General features: G+C 36.8%; 1 pseudogene; it reads right to left on the bottom strand.

Annotated features, from left to right (window-relative positions):
* Positions 1-12,936, bottom strand: part of LOC130028585 (eukaryotic initiation factor 4A-I-like) — an 85,511-nt pseudogene extending 72,575 nt beyond the window's left edge.
* Positions 12,937-24,253: the final 11,317 nt, after the last annotated feature.

Genomic DNA, 24,253 nt, shown 5'->3' with positions numbered 1-24,253 from the left:
TCCGTGCCACCCTCGAGAACATCACACCACAGATACTGGCACATATTCAAAGGAACAAAAGCAACCAGTGTTGGCAGGGATGTGGGGAAAAAGGACGCTCTTTCACTGTTGGTGGGAATGCCCACTAGTCCAGCCTTTCTGGAAAACAATATGGACAGTCCTTCAAAAACTAGAAATTGAGCTTTCGTAAGATCCCACAATACCACTTCTGGAAATATATCCTGAGGATGTAAAATAGCACAGTAGAAATGACATTTGTACCTATATTTTCATTGCAGCACTGTTCACAATAGCCAAAATCTAGAAACAACCCAAGTTAAAAATGTCATCTGTTAACATATGACTGGTTAAAGAAACTTTGGCACATCTACACAATGAAACACTATGCAGCTGTCAAGAGAGATGAAGTCATAAAATTTGCTTATAAATGGATAGACATGGAGAGTATCCTGCTAAGTGAAATGAGTCAGAAAGAGGGGGACTGATATAGGAGGACTGCACTCACTTTTGGAGTATCTAGGACACTAGATACACAGGTGAGGAAGATTGCTCTATAGCTGGAAGCCTGCCTCATGAGAGACGGGGAGAAGGCAGCTGGAATAGAGAAGGGATCACTACGAAAATGATGGCTGGAGGAACCGGTAGGGATGGAAATGTGTGCTGAAAGTAGACAATGGACCTCTCAGTATCTGTATTGCAAACCATAATGCCCAAAAGTAGAGAGAGAGTATGGGGAATCATGTCTGCCATGGAAGCAGGGAGAGGGTGGGAAAGGGGAAGTATACTAGGGATATTGGTGGTGGGAATGTGCACTGGTGGAGGGATGAGTGTTTGATCATTGTGTGATTGTAATCCAAACATGAAAGCTTGCAACTGTCTCATGGTGATTCAATAAAATTAAAAAAAAATTAAAAATAAACAATACCACTCTATTCACTTTGTTTTGCTATTTTTCTGTTTTTGTTTTTGCAAATATTTTTAATTTACATTATAAAGCCTTAGGAAGTTTTTATATACATATGAAATTATTATTATTATTTTTTGAAGCACCATAGATAACAACACTGTTGATTAAAGGATTTCAGGCACACTAACATGACACTCCCTCCACCAGAATGTTCACTTCCTTCCACCATTGTCTCAATGCCCCTTGCCCCCCAGTTGCCTACCCCAATAACACCCCTCTTAAGCCCTCCATAAATTCAGTTCTGGTAATCAATGCATTTTAATGGTGGAAAAGTATCAGAAAACAAAAAACAGCTTTTGAACACTTTATCGAGAAAACAGGAAGTTTTATGTATGTGATGCAGAGACAGTTTTAGTTAGAGCATGACTTAATAAGCAGACTGGTAGAGACAAGACTATTGCCTTAATAAAATTTATGGGGATTTATCTTATAAGTGGAATTTGAAAAATAGATTATCCTCTAATACACAAAATTAAGTGTATGTAAATTAGGTACAAAATATTCAATCTTATGCAGATAACCACCTTAGCATAAATGGTCTTTGAAGGTTCTAATATATTCATTATTCTCAAGAAAAAAGTACAGTAACAATGAAAGTTAAGTGCAAAATTCTCAACTAAGAAAAAAAATATGTTGATGTGTGGAAACTTGTTCTGATATCTGAAGGGAGTTCATGTGGAAGAAGGAATTAAACTTACTTGCTTCAGTGAACATAATGAGTTTCAATGACTGGAATATAGAGGGAGACAGATTTCAGAACTTTGTGACAATTGAAAAGTTGAAAAACAACACGCTGCCTTATTTGCTAATCCCTTCAAAATAGGTTCTATTAATAGTGTCAACTCTATGCAAGCCATTTGCTCTTGATATGTTATAATTTTATTATTACGGTAACCCCAAGTAATTGGTATTATTACATCCCTAGTTTATAAATTAGGATACAAGTTTATAACTTTTATTATTGACTCATACAAAGCCTATAGAAAGCAATGGCAGAACTAGAATTCTCAGGTAATCTGATTCTTCTGTTGGTATTTTTGCCACTAGTTTTCCAAGAGAACTTAAAAAAGCTATGTGGACTAATCCATTAGACATATAAAAGCTATATGCAAATCTTTTTGAGCACTAAGATTTTTTTTTCTTTTTTTTTCTTTTTTTTCTCTTTATTTTATTTTATTTTTTTTTACAGTTGTAGATTTACAATTTTTTGTGCTTTGGTTTCAATTATACAATGATCAAATACCCATCCCTCCACCAGTGCCCATTTTCCACCACCATGGATAATATCCCTCCCACCCCCATCCCCCCATCCCCCCTGTCTCTGTGGCAGGGCAATCCCCTGTGTTCTCTCTCTCCTTTTGGGTGTTGTGTCTGCAAAAGAGGCATTGAGTGACAAACATGTTCAGTCCATAGTCTACTTTCGACATGCATCTCCCCTCCTGGGAGGATCCTCCAAACATCCTTTATTTGGTGCTCCCTTCTCTATCTGAACTGCCCTTTCCTCTAGGATACCCGGCTGGCCTCTAAGTTATGGAGTAATCCTCCTGGTGCTGATCTCAGCTATTCTTGGGTATTAATCTCATACTTTGTTACTTTATATCCCCCAGATGAATGCAATCTTTCTATGTCTATCCCTCTCTCTGACTCATTTCGCTTAGCATGATACTTTCCATATTGTACCACTTGTATGTAAAGTTCATGACTTCATCTTTTCTAAGAGCTACATAGTACTCCATTGTGTAGATGTACCAAAGTTTCTTTAACCAGTCATCTGTTCTTGGGCATTCAGGTTTCTTCCAGTTTCTGGCTATTGTAAAGAGTGCTGCAATGAACAAACAAGTGCAGATGTCACTTCGACTATACATTTTTGCCTCTCTGGGATATATTCCCAGGAGTGGTATTGCTGGGTCAAATGGGAGCTCAATTTCTAATTTTTTGAGAATCGTCCATACTGTTTTCCAGAAGGGCTGAACCAGTGGACATTCCCACCAACAGTGAAGGAGTGTCCCTTTCTCACCACATCCACGCCAGCATCGGTTGCTTTTGTTCTTTTGAATGTGGGCCAGTCTCTGAGGTGTGAGATGGTATCTCATTGTGGTTTTGATCTGCATCTCCCTGATGATTAATGATGTAGAGCATTTTCTCATGTGCTTTTTTGCCATTCGGATTTCTTCTTTGAGAAAGTTTCTGTTCATTTCATTGCCCCATTTTTGGATGGGGTTGGATGTTTTCTTCTTGTGGAGTTTAACCAGTATTTTGTATATCCTGGATATCAACCCCTTGTCAGATGTGTATTCGGTGAATATCCTTTACCATTCTGTAGACTGTCTTTGTATTTTGGTCACTGTTTCTTTGGAGGTGCAGAAGCTTCTTAGTTTAAGATAGTCCCATTTATCTATCTCTGTTTTCACTTGCTCGGCCAGTGGCGTGGCATCTTTGAAGATACCATTAGCTTCAATGTCATGGAGGGTTTTGCCAACTTTATCTTCAATGTACCTTATGGTTTCTGGTCTGATGTTGAGGTCTTTAATCCATTTTGATCTTACTTTTGTACATGGTGTTAGGCAGAGTTCTGAGCCTATTTTTTTGCATGTAGCCATCCAGTGATGCCAACACAATTTATTAAAGAGGCTTTCCTTACTCCACTTCACATTACTTGCACCTTTATCAAAGGTTAGATGAGCATATGATTGAGGGGAGATGTCAGTGTATTCAACCCTGTTCCATTGGTCTGCAGTTCTGCCTTTGTTCCAGTACCATGCTGTTTTATTTATTACTGCTTTGTAGTACAGTTTGAAGTTCGAGAGGTTGATTCCTCCCATTTTATTTTTCCCAAGAATTGCTTTAGCTATTCGTGGAGGCTTATTGTTCCATATAAATTTCAGGAGTGTTTGCTCCATTTCTTTGAAGAATGTCATGGGTATCCTTATAGGGATTGCATTGAATTTATACAATGCTTTCGGTAGTATTGCCATTTTGACAATGTTAAGTCTCCTGACCCATGAGCAGGGGAGATCTTTCCATTTCCTCATATCCTCTTTTATTTCCTGAAGTAGCGTTTTGTAGTTTTCTTTGTACAGGTCCTTTACTTCCTTAGTTAAGCTGATTCCTAGGTACTTGATTTTCTGGGGCACAATTGTGAATGGGATTGTTTTTTTCATGTTGCTTTCTTCTCTCTCACTGTTTGCGTATAGGAAAGCCATGGACTTTTGGGTATTGATTTTATAACCTGCAACTTTACTATACGAGTCTATTGTTTCTAGGAGTTTTTTGGTGGAAGTTATTGGGTTCTCTAAGTAGAGTATCATATCATCTGCAAATAGTGAGAGCTTGATTTCTTCCTTTCCTACCTGAATGCCCTTAATATCTTTTTCCTGCCTAATCACTATTGCAAGTACTTCCAGTACTATATTGAACAGCAGTGGAGAGAGTGGGCATCCCTGTCTCCTCCCTGATCTTAGAGGGAAGGCTCTCAGTTTTTCCCCATTGAGGATGATGCTTGCTGTAGGCTTGTGGTAGATGGCTTTAATTATGTTGAGGAAGGTCCCCTCTATACCCATTTTGGCTAGGGTTTTCATCATAAAGGGGTGCTGGATCTTATCAAATGCTTTCTCTGCATCTATTGATATGATCATATGCTTTTTATCTTTTCTTTTGTTGATATGGTGGATTATGTTGATTGATTTCTGAATGTTAAACCATCCTTGCATCCCTGGGATGAATCCTACTTGGTCATGGTGTATGATCTTTTTGATGAGTAGTTGGATTCTATTTGCTAGTAGTTTGTTGAGGATCTTTGCATCTGTGTTCATCAGGGATATCGGCCTGTAATTCTCTTTCTTTGTGGTATCTCTGTCTGCTTTTGGTATCAGTGTGATATTTGCTTCGTAGAAACTGTTCGGAAGTGTTTTTGATATTTCAATTTCGTGGAAAAGCTTAAAGAGCATTGGGAGTAAGTCCTCTTTAAAGATTTGGAAGAATTCACTAGTGAATCCATCCGGGCCAGGACTTTTGTGCTTGGGGAGATTTTTTATTACCATTTCAATTTCCTTGGTGGTGATAGGTCTGTTCAGGTATTCCAGGTCTTCTTGGTTCAGCCTTGGGAGTCTGTAGGAGTCTAGGAATTTATCCATTTCCTCAAGGTTTTGATGTTCCGTGGCATAAAGCTTCTCAAAGTACTCCCTGAGGATCCTCTGAATTTCTGTGGTTTCTGTTGTAATGACCCCCTTTTCATTTCTGATTCGGTTTATTAGGGTTTTCTCTCTCCCTTTCTTTGTGAGTTTTGCTAGAGGCTTATCGATCTTGTTAATTTTCTCAAAGAACCAGCTTTTGGTTTCATTGATCTTTCGGATTGTTTTTTGGGTTTCCATCTCGTTAATCTCTGCTCTGAGTTTTATTATTTCCTTTCTCCTGTTCGGGTTGTGCTCCTTTTTTTGATCCTTCTCCAAGCTCTTAAGTTGTGAGGTTAGGTTACTTATGTGAGCACTAAGATTTTTTTAACTATCTGAGTAGAGGATTCAATTTTTAAAATATTTTTAAAGCTTTAGGTGCAGTTAGAAATAATGTTAATTTTTGGTAATATATGTTAAATTAAGAACCCTAAATTTATAATTATGAAATTATAAATAACTTCTTGCAAAAGATATTGATAACTAGTTTTTAATAATCATAATAATGAAAAGCTATACAAGTGTTTGGGAATATAAGTTTGACTAAGATAAAAATTACTAAAAATTAGTAATATTGTTAAGAAAATGTTAAGCAATCCAGTATATATTTGTATGATATTGAGTCCAGGGCAAATGAGTCTTTAAATGTTTTATGAAGTTATTTGTATACAGTAAACATGTACTGGTTTGTATCAGTTTTATGCAATAGATAAGATAAGGCAAGTTTTTCCACAATAAATTTTTATTGGAAAGGGACTCATAACAAGATATTGGCTAGTTTCAGTTTTTATGACCACCTATCACATGTGTCTTACGGAAATGACTCAAAGAAATCTACTAGTATTTGAAGTATATGCTGTCTCTAAATTGTTAACTGAATTCAAGCAGTGGTTTATCATATTAATTAATACTCAATGTTAGAAGAATCAAAAATTTCACTAATACGTTACCACAAACAAGTGTTGAACCATATCTACTAAATGAATTATAATATTAAATTAGAATTTTAGCCCCCCTTTCCCTGTGGAAAAAGAAGACCAGCAAAGACCTTTAATATCCATTTGTCCATACATCCAGTATCTGAGAATTAGGTCCGAATTATTGCTTGGAAAGTGCTTGTTTAAATAACAATTGTATAAGCATCATTACAAGCCATTTGTAGATTCCATACATGAACATTGAGGTAAAATATAAGGGCGTCTCAAGCAAGTGAAAACAGAGATACAAAAATGGTAAAGGTAAAGGTGAAGGCCCTCCCGTTGATCGTCGATTTGCTCGAGCAGGCCCAGTAATGTCTCCATTGGAGACTTTGTTGTTACTGTGTTTGGCATATCGAATACTCTCGGTAGCTTGCCGGGCTCTCCGAGAGGGGCGGAGGAATCGAACTTGGGTCGGCCATGTTGGCCGCTTGTAAGGCGAACGCCCTACCTCTGTGCTCTCACTCCTTAAACTAAGGAGCTTCTGCACCTCCAAAGAAACAGTGACCAAAATACAAAGACAGTCTACAGAATGGGAAAGGATATTCGCCAAATACACATCCAACGAAGGATTGATGTTAAGGATATACAAGGTACTGGTTGAACTCCACAAGAAAAAAACATCCAACCCATCAAAAAATGGGGCGATGAAATAAACAGAAACTTTCTCAAAGAAGAAATCTGAATGGCTAAAAGGCACATGAGAAAATGCTCTACATCATTAATCATCAGGAAGGTGCAGATCAAAACCACAATGAGATGTCATTTCACACTACAGAGTCTGGCCCACATCCAAAAGAACAAAAGCAACCTGTGTTGGCGCGGATGTGGCGAGAAAGGGACCCTCCTTCACTGCTGGTGGGAATGCTGACTGGTTCAGCCCTTTTGGTAAAGTATGGACATCCTCAAAAAATTAGAAATTGAGCTCCCATTTGACCCAGCAATACCACTACTGTGAATATATCCGAGAGAGGCAAAAAAGTATAGTCAAGTGACATCTGAACTTGTTTGTTCATTGCAACACTCTTTACAATAGCCAGAATCTGGAAAAAACCTGAGTGCCCAAGAACATATGATTGGTTAAATAAAATTTGGTACATTTACACAATGAAGTACTATGTAGCTGTTAGAAAAGATGAAGTCATGAAATTTACATACAAATGGTACTACATGGAAAGTATCATGTTAAGCGAAATGAGTCAGAAAGAGAGGGATAGACATAGAAAGATTGCATTTATCTGGGGAACATAAAGTAACAAAATAGGAGACTAACACCCAAGAGTGGCCAAGATTAGTACCAGGAATTTTGCTCCATGGCTTGGAGGCCAGCCACACATGCTAGGGGAAAAGGCAGCTCAGATAGAGAAGGGAGCACCAAATAATGGGTGTTGGGAGGATCCTCCCAGGATGGGAGAAACATGCTTAAAGTTGACTATAGACCAAACATGATTGCCACTCAATGCCTCTTTTGCAAACCACAACACCAAAAGGAGAGAGAGAACAAAAGGGTATTCCCTGCCACAGAGGCAGGGTGGGATGGGTGGTGGGAGGGACACTGAGACCCATAGTGGTGGAAAATGGGCAGTGGTAGAGGGATGGGTACTTGATCATTGTATAACTGAAACCCAAGCACAAAAATTTCTAAGTCTACAAATGTACCTCATTGTGTTTCACTAATTAATATATATATATATATATATATATATATATATATATGCATCAAAGCCCTGGAAGCCCCAGTTGGAGTTAAGACCTCTTTAATTCCACTACAAATTCATGTTTACAGTATGTACCTTGTTTTTTTTTTTAATGATCTCTAGGTTCTCTGACAATATCTGTAGCCCTTATTGCCTAATGACCATTGTTGGTATGGGGTTTTACAGAACAGACAGGGACAATAAAATCTGTAGCTAACATCTTGGCTGCTTATCTGAAGTAAAATGCCAGATTAGCTCTGTAATGACAGATTTCTAAAGTGTGATCTGTCACCTTGAAACATGATAAGAATGAATAAAAGTGATTCTTGCAAATGTTTGGAAAAAGTTATTTTTGGCTAATAGCTGTATGTGTATAAACATACATGCATAAAATATACCTCTGTAAATATCAGGGACATACTTGAAAGGCACAATAAGAATGTAAAAGGATAATGTATTTAATTTAGCAAAATTAAAATCAATCTAACAATAAAACAGTAAGGACAAACCATGTGTTTCTTAAAATAAAATAGGACATATTTCAACTTTCATGGCAAGGCTTTCTAAAAAGACAGCATGGCACTGGAGCGATAGTACAGTGGGTAGGGTGTTTTCTTTGCATATGGCTGACTCAGATTCAATTCCCCGCATCCTAGATGGTTTCCTGAGCACTGCCAGGAGTGATTTCTGAGTGGAAAGTCAGGAGTCACCCCTGTGCATTCTCAGGTGTGACCCAAAAAGCAAAATAATAAATAAATAAATAAATAAATAAATAAGTCAGTCATGTGGAAAAATGCTCCCCATCATTTATCATTAGGGAAATCCAAATCAAGACAACAATGAGATATCTTTACTAGTGAGAACGAGACATATCAAGGTAAGGCCCTCCCGTTGATCGTCGATTTGCTCGAGCGGGCCCAGTAACGTCTCCATTGGAGACTTTGTTGTTACTGTGTCTGGCATATCGAATACTCTCGGTAGCTTGCCGAGCTCTCCGAGAGGGGCGGAGGAATCGAACTCGGGTCGGCCATGTTGGCCGCTTGTAAGGCGAACGCCCTACCGCTGTGCTATCGTTCCAGCCTTTTGGCTAAGATCAAGTGTGTGTAGTATCAAAAATAGTGGGAACAATTTGTGTCACAGAGATGTGGTGGAAAAATATACTCCCAATTTACAGTATGTGGGGTATTGTCCAGTTCAACTTCTGTGGAAAACACTATGCAGAATTCTCAGTACACTCAGAATAAAACTGTCATATGACCCAGTAATTCCTCTTTGGGATATATATCGCCAAAACAAAACAAAAAAAATTACTCAAAAGGACATGCACACACTATTATTCATTGTAACACTTGCTACAATAGCTAAGAAATGGAATCAATCTAGGTGTTTAAGGACAGATGAATCATGAACATATATACACATACATACATAACAGAATGTTATGCAGCTGCACAGACTGATAAAATCATGCAAGCAACTTGATAGGAACTGGAAAATACAACTGGAGTGAAGTAAGCCAGAAGAAGTACAAACACAAAATTATCTTACTTATCTATGGTCTATAGAATAACTGGATGAGGATGTGTAAAGTAATGAGGGTAATGCCTATGTAACTACTGACTCCAGAGTATAGGGAGGACAAAGAGAAGAAAATAAATCAAGGGGGAAGGAAGAAGATAAAAGGAAGTAATGGGGGAACAGGGATCAGAGGCCTCAGGTATATCAATGATGTGGTAGAGTGATATAATTATATTCGAAGATGAGACTCAACAGCAATTTAACCTTGAGGACTAACTTTCAACCACTGAACTTTGTAACCACCTCTCAAGGTGGCAGGTGGGAGAGGGAAGGGAAGTGGGATAGTGGCAAGGAATGGAGGGAGTACAGAATCACAGTGGAGGAAAGTTGACACTGGTGTTGGGATTAGTGTTGGAATATTGTATGCCTAAGACTCAAATATCAGTAACTTTGTAAGTCATGATTCCTCAAATAAATAAAAACATATATAAAATAAAGATCAAAGACCTATGTAGAGAACAATGGTCCTTATAAATATAAACTAGAGGAATGAATGAGTTGAAGTACCTTGCCCTTTGTATTTCAAGCTCTGATAGCAAAAAATTTAATTTTTATTATGTTGAGTTTTATCTCACATCCTAGTAGGATTATCCAAATGAAATCACTTTAGAACTATGCATATTAAGTCATTTGTCACAAATTCCATTTTGCTTGGTGAAAAAAATTATGTCATTGGGCAAAAATTCAGACTGGCTCCCTCAAATGATAGATTATTTGGATCTGAATTGATCTCCTTAAAGGCTTTTCCTAAATCATTTTACTGGCCCCTCCTGTTTTTTTCATGCCACAGCAAATCACAACAGATGACTGTCTGGGCCACTTTCATGACCTTTGCCTTCAAATCCCAACTGTTTTTCCATCCTTCAGTCGGCCACTGCTATCAATATTTCCTTACTAAGTGGTAGTGCACTCTTGATTGATGATAGTTCCCAGTCAGATACTCACAGGAGTATCTGTCAAATGAGTACTGACAACACATAGAGACAAACTACAGGAGACAGTTCCTGAATGCTTATTCTATGGGACCTTTATTTCGTGTGAATGTCAACAACTGCTCAGCTGATAATACCCATTTGTGCACATTATTACTTGAATGATAAATCTCTGTTCTTCTTAGTAGAGTACTAAGCTTATGCTCTAAATATTACTTTATTGAGACTTATGTAGTGACTAGGTTATTTTATGTCACTTAGGGGACCTATGATTCTAAGGGGAAGTCCAAGAACTAACTTTGATTTCCTTAATGTATTCTTTCTTCCCTTGAATGTCTTCTATGCTTTGATGTTCAAATATATGCAACTTTCATTAACTATACATGTTTGAATGATAGCTTGAATGCATCTTGAGGTTGATATCCTGTAGGTAGTTGGCCTAAATTTAAATACTAAGAGAGAACTGATATTAGACATTTCCTTTATTGATGTTAAATTTCCCATGGAACTAGTACCTTTTTTCTGCATCTGTTCAAATAAACAAGTCTACGTAGTGTCAAAAATGAATTTTTACATAAGATTTAATGATGTTTGAGCAGCTCTTCCAGTGATCATGCTTACAATAAAATCATCTTTTGTGGGGCGGGAGCATTTTGGCCATACCTGATGGTGCTTTGAACTTCTGGCTCTGTACTCAGGAAGCACCCCTGGTCAGCTCAGTGAGCCATATCTGGTGTCAGGGATCAAAATCTGATTTGCTTCATGCAAGGCAAGTATCACTCATCACACTATAGTTCCAACACTGAAAAGAAATCTACATTAGCAGATAATTTCCTAATTTAAACAAGTTCTAGAAAATTAGCAAACCTCCCATTAGACATTTACGTCCCTCGATCACATCAGGAGGTAAAGAGAATACTCAGCAGTAGGGTTGGAGACTTGCAGTAAAGTAATGGCTAGAACAAATGTGGCTAGAACTGCTCGTGAATTTCAATCCGTTTTAAGGCACGGTGGTAAATAATACTGTTCATTCAGGGTTTCATGCATGAAACATTCTAGCAGTACTTGCTTCACCAGATTGTTTGCTCCTTTCCACCACTGTCCCAGCATCCTCGCTCCCCGCACCCCCTGTGACAGGATTCAGCTGTGGAAAAGTTTTAGTTTCTTTGCCTTTGGACATTTGTTATTCCTCTAGTATGTTTCTTTCCCACCCAAGATAGAGAATTCTGTATCTGTCTCTCTCCTAACTTCAGTCAGCATGATACTCTTCATATATATCCACCTACCAGCCAATTGCATGGTTTAAAGATTTTCTTTGGCTCAAGTGATAGCACAGTGGGTAGGGTGTTTGCCTTGCAAGCGGCCAACATGGCTGACCCGAGTTCGATTCCTCCGCCCCTCTTGGAGAGCCCGGTAAGCTACTGAGAGTATCTCGCCTGCACGGCAAAGTCTGGCAAGCTCCCCGTGGTGTATTCGATATGCCAAACACAGTAACAAGTCTCACAGTGGAGACGATACTGGGCCTGCTCAAGCAAGTTGATGAACAATGGGAGGACAGTGACAGTGACAGTGAAATATTTTCTTAAAAGTTGAATATTACTCCACTGTGTTTTGTTTTGAGCACAATGATCTGATCTTAGACAATTGGATTGTTCTCATATTTGGCTATTGTGAATAGTGCTTCATTAAAAATAGGAGTGCAGGGGCTGGAGTGATAGCACAGCGGATAGGGTGTTTGCCTTCCACACGGCTGACCCGGGTTCAATTCCTTCGCCCCTCTCAGAGAGCCCAGCAAGCTACTGAGAGTATCTCACCCACAAGGCAAATCCTGGTAAGCTCCCTGTGGTATATTCAATATGCCAAAAATAGTAACAATAAGTCTCACAATGGAGACATTACTGGTGCCTGCTCGTGTGAATTGATGAACAATGGGAGACAGTGCTAATAGTGATAATAGTGCTGTGTACTTCAACTTTTGAGCATATTTTGTTTTAGTATTTATGAACTTCTCCAAGAAATACCATACTGCTTTGATATTTAAGTCAGAATACAACTGAGTTTTAGGACTACAAATCTCTTTCTCAATATATATATATATAGAGAGAGAGAGAGAGAGATATACATATACATATATATAGAGAGAGATAGAGGTAGAGGTCAAGAGAGAGAAAAAAAGAGTCAGTAAATAATGCCAAAAAAATAAGAAAAAAGAATCATGTCCTAGAAATTTTGCTGGGGAATAGGTGGAACCAGAAATTCCCAGACTCATTCACCATAAACATAATTTTCAGGGGAGGAAAAAAAATCACTCCATGCCCTGGAAATCTAACACCAGAATTACAACTGGGGGACTAGTGTCACACATCCCTAGATCTTTCTAGTGTTCCTTAATTGGGGTGGGGACCAATACATACCACTTTTAGAAACCAGTGTTTCAGGAAAAAAAAGGTGGGGGGGAATAAATGTGGACTTCAGTTCATGCTAGAAGCACAGCTATTACTCTTTGGCATACAAATTTCTCAGCACAACAAGAGCCAAAACCTTAGCAGTGGAATGACACCTCCACCGCTCAAGTTTCAGCTGTGTCCCCGTACAAGCGAACACCATCTGCGCCATGGAGGCGGAACAGTGGTGGATTGGAATAGCAGTCCAGACTCATTTTTGAAAACTTGGCAATGACTTTAGATGGCAATGCGACTGAAGTTTGCAGGGATGTAAAAGCTTCCTTGTACTAGCTAACTTATTGTACATTTTCAAACAGAAAACAAACAAACAATCAGAAACTGGTTCATGAATAAGTTCTGTGGTTTTGAGAAACAAATATTCAAAATAATGAGCTGGGTTACAAGTAATATAGTCCTAATAGTTTGGTAGCATTCCATCAAGCTAAATTAATTAGCTTCTTGTGTGTGTTGAGGATAACAGGGCATTTGGAGGGGAAGGCCTGACTCAGACTGTTGATAGCCACAATCTGTTGCATGGTATACCAATGTTGTCTTTTTTTTTAATTGAATAACCGTGAGATACACAGTAACAAAATTGTTCATGATTGGGTTCAATCTCATTACCTGTCCCTTCACCTGTGTACATATCCCACGGCAATGTCTTCAGTTTCCCTCCATCCCAGCATCCCAGTCTCTCTCTCTCTCTCTCTCTCTCTCTCTCTCTCTCTCTCTCTCTCTCTCTCTCTCTCACTTTCTCTCTCCTCTTTATCTTTCCTCTGTCCCTCTTTCTTTCTCTCCCCCCTCTTTAGACATTGTGGTTTGCAATACATCACTGTATCACTGTAATCCCATTGATCGTCAAATTACTTGAGTGGACCCCAATAATATCTCTATTCCTCCCACCCCTGACATTTTAGCAGCCTCTTCTTACTCTTCTTTTCCAACCATTGGAGGCTCTTTCAGGGTCAGGGGAATGAGACCTGTTGCATTGCTGTATTTGGCGTATTAAATATACCACAGGGAGCTTGCCAGGCTCTGCCTGTGCAGACAGGATAATCTCGGTAGCTTGCCGTCTTTCCAAGAGACATATATTTATATATTTCTCTCTATGATTTGTTGCCTACTGTCTGAACCCCATCAGATATTGTGTAGTAATTGTGGAAAATGGGTAGGAAGTGAAGTGGCTGCGTGGTCCAGAAAGAGACCTGGAGCGTGGTGGTGTTTGGGTAGTGGAGGTCAGCTGCCGAGGCTGGGTCCCTTGGGGTGGGGGAGGGCTCTCACCCTCCCCACAGCCTGGCTTGGAGTCCGGGAGCTTCATTTTATACTCCTGTCTAGGAGTAGCATCCGTGAGTTCTAGAGAGTGGCCGATGAGGAGATTATCTTGTACCAGCAGGGTGTGGTTTATGGGTGTGATCCCTGAGTCACAAGAGACTGGGGGAAGCAGGCAGAGGATCTCTGTTTCTGAGTCCCACTGAGTCCAGAGTCCAAGGTCACAAAGTTCAGCATTACCTGGGTTCCGTGGGACTTCCTTCATGAGTGAGGCTTGACCTGAGCGTCTGGAAAGCAGCTGCCTGGAGCATGGTGGTGGTTGGGTAGGGGAGGTTGGCTGCTGGGGCTGAGTCCCTTGAGGTGGGACATTGCAATCCATATACTAATAAAAGGTCATCATGTTATCCCTTTACCTATTTTTAGCCCTCAGTTCGTATTCAGAATGATAAATAAATGGACGGATGTGGAAAATATCATGCTCAGACAAATGAGTCAGAGGGAGAAGAACAGACATAGAATGATTGGACTCGTGTGAAATATTAAAAATAAAATAGTATATGACTAATACCCAAGGATACCAATCTATTTTAAATGGGCTAAATACATTTATTCATTAGCAGTTAATCTTGGCTTTGTAATATTCTACAACAGAATAAACCATAAAGAGTCTTACCTATGCTTACATTAAAAATGCAAATGGAATCTCATTTAAAAGTAGGGTGCAGGGTGGTAGCCAGAGGGCATGCTTTCTGCACTGGAGCCCTACTTTGTGGTTCTTTACAATGTCAAGAACCACATTGTGCCCTGCGCATCTTTGGGAGTGACCCCTAACTCTGGATAAGATCATGGACACTTCTAGGTATATCCCCCCACACCAATCCAAATCAAAACAAACCAAGCCAAATATATGTGATCTAATTTCTGAACGAGAAACCTCAAAGTAGCTAAAGTTTTCCGTTTATATAGCTGGTTAACTAAAATAAAGGAAATGTTTGTTTTCCTGCTTTCTCTCACTTTTTAGATAAAAAGTGAAAAAGTGTCTGGGGGACCAGAAAGTAGACTTGTATGAGACACACTCGATGGGCAGCCAATAGCACCTTGCTTAAACCCCTAAAGTGTCATTGAACAGATGGAAAATTCCGCTTGCCTTAGAAACTACTCATCAATCCCTGGGGCTTAATTGTCCCAGGTGTTGTGGCCATCTGCCAGGCTTATTTACAACAAATACTAACTTAAATTTTTTTTTAAAAAACTGGAATATTGAAATGGCAGTTTTCTTGAGATAGGGTCAGAGAGTATACGGAATTGGAAATTAAAGCTTGAATAGTATATCACGCCCACAATTTCTGCAATGGAAGACACAAGAGAAATTGATTAAGTATGTTAGTTGTTGCCCAAAATTGAAAAGTAGGAAAGCATTACAAGGTTAGAGGGCGAAAAATTCAGAGATACACTAGAAATTGAATCCTTACAAGGCAATACAAATTTTTGGAACTTTCATTTAACATCTGTGATAACTATTACTGGTCACTTTGGTTTACTTCGGCGAACATTCCTGAGAGTTAAGCAAGAAAGAGCTAGGGAGTTACTTATGGAAAAAATATCTTAAAATAGTTTAAGTGCTTGAAATATGTGAGTAATAAGAATAGGATATTTTTTAAGTTTCTAGCATAAACAATTTATGCTATCTGTGCTATCTGCCAATAAGAGTGTAAATGTCTGCAACATAATTAATGAATCAAATATGCCATTTCAGCAGACTGTTATATTTGATCATTCATGAATAAACAATGTCATAATCAATTTTATTCTGTTGTAACAGGGCTAAGGAAATAAGTAAGAGTCCAACTATTTTCAACCTTCTTTTGAAAAATAAAGTTTAGTTCTTTTGTTAATGGAAGAAACTGAGTTAAAAAATATAAACAAAAATAAACAAGATTACCATGTGGGTGATGTTGGGGCCACACCTAGTTGTGCTCAGAGCTTACTCCTGGTTCTGTGCTTAGTGCTCAGTCATTTTGTTTTGTTTATTTTTTTATTTGGGGACTACACTCAGTGATGCTCGGGGGTTACTCCTGGCTATGCACTCAGGAATTACTCCTAGTAATGCTCAGGGAATCATGAGCTGTTGGGAACCAAATGGGATAGCTAACAGGCAAGACAAGTACCCTACCTATTAGGTATTATTTCTCTAGCTGCTGCTCAGTGATCCCTCTTGGCAGAGCTATGGGGATCATATGTGGTATCAATGATCAAAATTGGTCATTCATGTCAAGACAAGAAGCTTAACCACTGTACTATATTTCTGGTCCAAGATTATCATTTAAAAAACTGGGATCCACGAAGTACTTTCATACTGATAAGGGATTAAGTGACAAACTATAAATTCAAAATACCAGCAAATCAGTATAATTCTAAAAGAAAGTGGTTTTGTTTCTATTTTTGTCTGCACTCATAAAACACCTCACCTTAATGTTAAAACTGAAGACCTGGCAAGATTCAACTTGACTCTTCAATTTCTTACTATGGATGAATATTTTAAATCTCCATTTTCTGCTTGAAGTACTGAAAACACTTATAACATAAACAATTCATTCTCTCACCTCCATTTTAGCACAACTGTCAGGTTATGGAAAACTCTGACATGGTGAAGAAATAGTGTTTGAGGGAGTTGGGGTGTGGATATTTGGAAGTAGTTTTCTACCCTTACAGTAACTCCTAATCTTGGCTAATTGTATGGATATCGGTATCTCCTGTACTGCTAACAAGTGTTCCATTGCTTTCTCCTTCTGGCTTCTAAATTCCAGCTCATCATTTTTTCTTGATTACTAATTTTCAGTTTAACAACAATTCATTTTAGTTGGTGGTAAGTTGACTACCAGTGCTTATGCCTGGCTCTAGAAAGCATACCTTTCTTTATAAGGTAGCTTTCTGCTGCTTCACTACAACAATTTTGGAGCATCTACCAAGACTTTTCTTTCATTGTTAATCTCACAGTGTCAATACAAATGCTATAGCTCTTTCAGAAAAATAACTATTACTTATTTGGTTTGCCTAAGAAAACAGAATTTGTAGAACTATGGAATGTGACCTAACATTCTCATATTTATTTCTCTTTGTTCTTTTTCTCAATACCCACATATATTCTCATATGTTATAAAACACTGAAAATATAAATAACAAAAACCACTCTTCTAAATTATGTAGAAATATAAATTTTAGTTAAACTTTGCTTAATATTGGATTGTTGTGAGGACAGATGTATATACAATTAATTTCAGGGAGTAAGAACACAAAGAAGAAATTCTAGAATGTAAGATTCACTATAGTGGTATTTGGAGTATTAATAGAAGTTGTACTTAATAAAAGTATGTGACCTTGATATTTTAAAAATTAGAAATAGTCATTGTGAAGGATACAAAAAAGAGTAGATACAGCAGATACTCATATTTTATTTCTATAGTATAATAATGCTAGAAGTCCAATTTGAATTTAGGGTCCTAGTAAACTAGCATTCCTTCTAACAACATTCAAATTTGAACATTCAGTGTATTTATGATCAAATAAGCATAAACAGAAAAGCATAAGCATTATGTATTTAAATGTAAGGATATTAGTATATAAATGTAAGGGTATTAGTATATAAATCACTTAGAAGTTATACAAGCACATGTATGATAATGTTCTCAAAGTAGCCAATTTAAAGTATGAAGACTGATTTGAATTCAATAATTTCATTATTGAACAATTTAATTCATGCAAAATTTGTTTGTTCTCCATAGAAATATTTATGGAAGTTTCTCAAAAAATTAAAAATTTATCTACCATATGATGGAGCATTCCCATTCCTAGACTGTAAAAACACTAACCCAAAATGCATGTCTGTATATTAGAACTCTATTTTCAATAGCTAAGAACAATATTTTTATTTTAAAAAAAAGCTTTCATTTTGTTTCGGGACTATACCTGGTTGCACTTAGGGATACTTCCCACCCCATGCAACTGCCAGTGATGCTCAGGGGCCCATGTCTGCTTGGAATTGTACCAGGCCTACAGCATGCAAAGCCTTCACCCCTCCCATTAATCCAGCAAGCAAAGCCTTCACCCAGCCCATTGAGCTATTGCTCTGACCCTATAATGAAAGTTGTAATTCCATTTAAATTATATCCTTAAACATTTCTCTCAAAGTTAGTTCTAGGTACTGTATTTTAAAAAATGTAAGGTAGCCAATATCAGTCCTATGTGTCTGTCCCTATCTTCACCCGCCTCATCAATAGGTATCAATAGGCAATAATCATATCTCTTCTTCATATGGGCAGACTCCAATGCCACACTATCAGTGTTTCAAGAAGTTTGTTTGTCCACAGTCTTAGAAACACTTTTCCTGCTTATTTCTTCTCCAACACCAACTAGTTAGACCACCTAGAATTGTTACTATTATGCTTCTGGAATTTAGAAAATCATTGTCATCAAGAAGTCTGATTTCTGTCTCTTTGCTTTATGTTAGACTACTCAAAAACAAGACAATGACCCAGATCTATCTTGTTATATGTTTGCCTTACCTGGCCTTAGAAATCTAGAATTTGGACCAGTTTTTAAAGGATGGTGATGTGGCAGGTATGCTCAGTTTTATACAAGTATTTAAGGCTGTATACCAGTTGTATATTAAATAGTTATACATTACGGAATTTGGACCTTTGTAAATTTAACCATTCAATATTTGATTTATTAAAAATATCTTGAAAGATTCAATGACTATTTGACATATTAATAATAGAGTTTAGAACCCCCAATATTGCTATAATATCAAACTCTAATTTCATGTGTGTGAGTCTGATTCTGAAGACATTCCTGAAGAGGAAGTCATAAATTTTTTTTAAATATTGAAAAATTATAAATACATTTCAAAAAGAGGAATTCACTAAAATTCTCTATGCTGCTCAAATGATTACTGAGAGATCACCATAAATACAAAAACATACTTACTTTTATTCCTCAAATATAAGGTTTTATTGTAGCATATCCAAAAGTAAGCTAATACAAGTGCTAATACCATCATATTTCTGGTCATTAATTTTATATTTTTTGGAAATTTCACTAATCAAAATTTGTTCTGCTTTATGTTCAAATTTTAAAATATTTTCATTTCAAAAATTATTTTGAATTTTATAATTCATTTGAGAATTCTAGAATCATAAGTCAACATATTTCCTTTTCTTCTGTTCCAAGAAACATTCATAATTAACATAAATAATAATAAATGTATATATTAATGATTTATTTCAGCCCTCCCTTTTACTTTAGAACTTACCAAGAAAATGCAGAAACTAAATATTTTGATCAAATAATAAAATAAAGCTTCTGCTTCCCATACCAAACTATGCTTACCTTAATTCTCTCCTAATTTTTAAAATAGGACAATTTAGTTTTCCAACCCATTGATCATTATACTTGTTTGTGGACTGTGATTTAGAATGCAATCAGAATTTAGGTAAAATATGATCATTGAACATGTTAGTTTCACAGTAAAAATTCTTAAAATACAAAAAATTGTACCATAAAAATTTACAATTATTTCCACATTTTTATCAATCCACAGCTGAACAATTCTTTCAGCTTGGTATGATTCAACTTTTATAAAATCTCTTTTAAAATTTTATCTCTGACTCTTCAAATTGAAGCAGATTTCTTAGGAAAAATGGCTCCATGAAAATAAATATGAATATCAACTTTCAGCGAAACATATTTCACATTGGCAAATGATTTAGTTAGTCCTTTAGCAGGTGTTCAGAGAGAAAACTAAATTTACAACTTTAGAAGCCAAATCATCTCTTCCTCAAGCCCCATGATAATTAAAGTGCTACGAATAATTCAGGTACTCTCTGCTGTGATGGCAGCTAGGATTCAATTTAGCAATAATCCAGGATACTAAGTGAAGTCAGAAATCCCCTGCAGTGGTGTAGAGACCGGGTCCTTTGCTGGCATCAGAAAGATGACTTAATTCCTGTCCAATGAGCACACCTGCTGCATATCAAGGTTTATTGCTTACTGCTCTTCAGAGATCTTTGCCAGTGAAGCTTTGCCTTAACTTCTTTGTCATGCTTTGTTAGATCTTTGACGTGGATGTCATTATTCACTGCATCAGTTTCTCCAGCTGCATACACAGGACATTTGTTGATGAGTTTGTTTTGGACATGATTGTAGTGGATGACGGACATTTAAAAGGTCAGAATTACTGAAGATATGCTTTGCTTTGGCTCAGATGTAACTGGTCTGGTAATAAACATTCCCTTTTGCTCATTCTTTTGTATTTAGCCTCAACAGTTGGGATTGGATTTTATGCGGTCCATACAAAGAAAGAATAACAACAAACTTGTATAGAGTTAAGCTTTTCTATATTACCACGCAGACTGAACACTTCTCTCATTCTACCAAACTTGTTGGAATTTAGAGAAAACTTGATCACCATTGCAGTGCCTCATAAAAGTATGTTACAAATAATAGAAAGAAAGAAATAAAGAGAGAGAAATTAGTCATAGGTAAAAGATAAGCCTAAATTTAAAAAATATTCCTGAAGTTCACCTTCTTAGAAAAAAACTGGAAAATTCACTGTATTGAAATTATAAAATATAAACAACTGTGAAGAGATGAATATAAGTATCATTAGCTAGCATAAAACTACAAAAGAAACTTCGAAAGAATGGCAGAAGTACCTATAAAACTCGTTTTTATTATCAATGCCCAAGAAAACCTGTCTTTAGTAGCGTAATCTATGAAATTTCTGCACTAAATTCAAAGGCTTCTCTTAAAAAAAATTATATTTAAATAACATTTCACTACAACATTATTTAAGTTTAATATATAGATTAATTTATGTATTTAATAACAAAATAATAAATACATTTTAACTATTAAAATACATTTTATAGCAGTAGGAATCTCATTTATCCTTAATATTTACTGGACTAACATAACTCCCATATTATTGCTTTGTATTTGCAATGCAACTTCACCTCCCCATCACCTGAGAGTCAATAAATCTCCCCTTCTCCTTCATATACACTTCATTTAATACATAGAAGAACTTTTCGTCTTCAGGTGAAACTAAAATTGCATATATGGTGAAGATCATTACCAGTAACTCAGAATTTTAGAGGCATATTAGGAAAAAGCTGAATGATTTGAGAATGGATCTAACTTTAAAAACTAATGTTCTTCGAGAAACAAAGATTAGTATTAATTTTTCTGCTTACCAAACTTAGTCATTGCTTATGAGGAAAATGCCTAACTAACACAGCAATGAGATGTCATCTCACACAAGTGAGACTGACACACATTACAAAACAAAACAGAACAAAAACTGTTGTCGTGGATGTAAGTATCAAGAGATTGTGATTTATTGCTTGTAGGAATGCTGTCTAATCTAGCCTTTTTGGAAAACATATTGAAACTCTAAAGAAAAAAAAAACCTAGGAATTGAACTCTCATGTGAACCAGAAATTCTACTTGGCATGTAGCCCAATGACCAAAAACTTTATTCAGAAAAAACAATTGCACTATTATATACACTGTAGCATTATGTATATTACTTAAAATTTGGAAAGAACCTGTGTCAAAGAACAGATGACCTGATAAAGAAACTATGGTTTATTTACACAATGGAATATTACTTAGCTGTAAGCAAAGATGAAATCATACAATTATCTGCTATGTGGATGAATCTGGGGAGCATCATGCTGAGTGAAGTTTACCAGAGAGGGAGAGACACAGAATGATCTTTTTCACACATAGATTATAATAAAAAAATCATATTGGGGAAATAAGGAATAGCCAAAGACAACAAAAATTGAGAACTCGTTTTCAGTAGAAAGTCCAGCACTGGAGTTGGGGTGGCACCACTGGTTCAATGATGGAGGGAATATATGGTATGATGTTGGAATCTTGCTTTAAAAGGTTTGTAAAATACGCTGCCTAAATAAATTTTTTGGCTAAAAACAAAAGAACTTTAACTCAGTTAACTGTCATTTAAACAGCAGTGAATGTTTCTATATTTAGCCTTAACTTATGTCCCCAGAGTTCTGAACATGTTTTCTCATTCTAAATATTTTCTACAGATTATTTAAACCTCGAATCATTTCAATTACCATCTAAATATTGATGACTCCCATATTCTAAAGCAAGAACACTATTCAATATTAGGCTTTTATAATATACTCATATGTCTCCATTTTCTTCACCCCCTTTTAATTGCTTCACCTTGTCCGTGCCATACCTTGTAGAATAGCATCATTTACTTCACTGACAGCTAAAGATACAAAGTACAGAAGAGATATATGGCCCCTAACTTCCTGAAGTTTCAACCACATGGTGAACAATGCAATTTACCAAAAATAAATGTATCAACTAACATACTGATGTTATCTCAAAAGTAAAATTATACATTGAGCTTATAAATTGGATACATTAAAATATTTGGAAAATAAATTGACACTGATTTTTTTTTTTACTGTCAGTCTTGCACTTCTCATAGCATTCTTATTTTTGGATATATTTAAATTCCTTTGTTTCCCTCTATCCTAAGTAAATATAGCTTAATTCAAATGATCATAACCTTCTGCTTTAGATCACAATATGTAACTCCTTAACAGGACTCCTTTCTTACCCTCCACATCCTCTTCATGTTCTGGAATGCAGTAGAAGCTTGGGAAATGATTGGTATTGTTGCTCTCACAGATATCGAAATAAACTCTCAGGATTGTGACTAGAGAGCTACCCTAAAATGTTGTTGGCATCTGACTGTTGAATATACAGCAAAGGGCCAGCTGTCGACACATCGTCTCATAATGCATCTGTTGTGCAGTGCTAACAAAGCAGACTGAAACCTCTGCCACAGAAGCAAAAAGGAGAAGCATTCCATTGGCATAGAGGCAACTTCACACACCCACAATGTTGTCACCTTCTTTGAGTCTAATTAGGAACTTAAATCCAGAATAGCATGAAACAAATTAGATGTTTCCATCTAAGGATGTCATAGTTGTCTTGTATTTTAAGAGCAACAGCACAGAAGTTCGTTGTGAGATACATCCAAATGGAGGAAACACCTACAGCTTGCTATATAAGGGAAGCAATCTGGAGCAGCTGCTCTTGTCTTTACTGTGACTACCCACATAAGAGCCAATGGCACTCTCCACTGTAACACAGACCAAAGACTGTCTGAAGGAACGTCTCCAGTTCCAAGTGGGACCTTTCTTTGATTGACCAATGAACACTAAGGCAAAGTCATTAATGCTGAATCCAGAGTTAAAAGATAAGAGTGGTAAGCAGCTGGTAAGCAGCTCTGATATTAAGAATGTAGAATTGATGATCTTAGAAAAAGCTAAACCAAATTAAGAGTCAAGACAGCATAGATTTCTTTTTCAACAATTTCATCTTAACATTTCTATTTCTCCAGGATATGTGATATATTTCTTTCTACAGAATGACATGCCCCTATGCACAAATAAAATTAATCTCAGAAGTATATTTTCTTTCAAGAACTTCTTTGCTAATTTCAAATCTCCAATGCCAAAATTAAAGATGCGATACTTACATCTATCATTTGAGTCACCACTACAGAGTTCTGATTGATTGACTCTTCTGACTATACTAATGATTATTGGGCACCTACTATGTTTCAGGCGCAAGTAGAAGCACTGAGATAAGAAATTAAGCAAAAGAGACATTGTATTCCTATTCTCAGAAAGTATGCAATTCAGTAATCTTTGGATTTTTGTGTCACACCCAGAGGTGCTTAAGGATTACTCCTGTCTCTATGCTCAGGGGACAGTCCTGGAATGTTCTGAATACCACAAACTTCTGGGGATAAAACTCAGGTTGGCCGTGTGCAGTTTAAGTGTTTTCCCACTGAAACTATGTCTCTAGCACCTGAGATACTTACTATTTACTTTAAAACCATTTTTACTATTAGTGATTGTAAGTTTTTAAAATATTAAGCAAGCTGCTTTAGTTTATGCAGCTGGTGGATGGCATACAGCCTGATATATAAATCACTTACTTTCATAGAGATCTAACCTAAATACTTGATTCTATTGCTTTCTTTATAATAAATGCTTGTCAGACATCTCCCTGTGACCATTCCAAAGACATTCCAAAAACACAAACTGTCACATAAAGTCTTATAAATATTAACCTACCTAGTCTTTTCATATTTCCTCTTTTCC

The sequence above is a fragment of the Sorex fumeus genome, unplaced genomic scaffold (assembly GCF_029834395.1).
Source record: "Sorex fumeus unplaced genomic scaffold, SorFum_2.1 ptg000003l, whole genome shotgun sequence".
Classification (NCBI taxonomy): Eukaryota; Metazoa; Chordata; class Mammalia; order Eulipotyphla; family Soricidae; genus Sorex; species Sorex fumeus.
The sequence above is the reverse complement of the archived record's forward strand: the minus strand, read 5'-3'. Positions and strand labels throughout refer to the sequence as shown.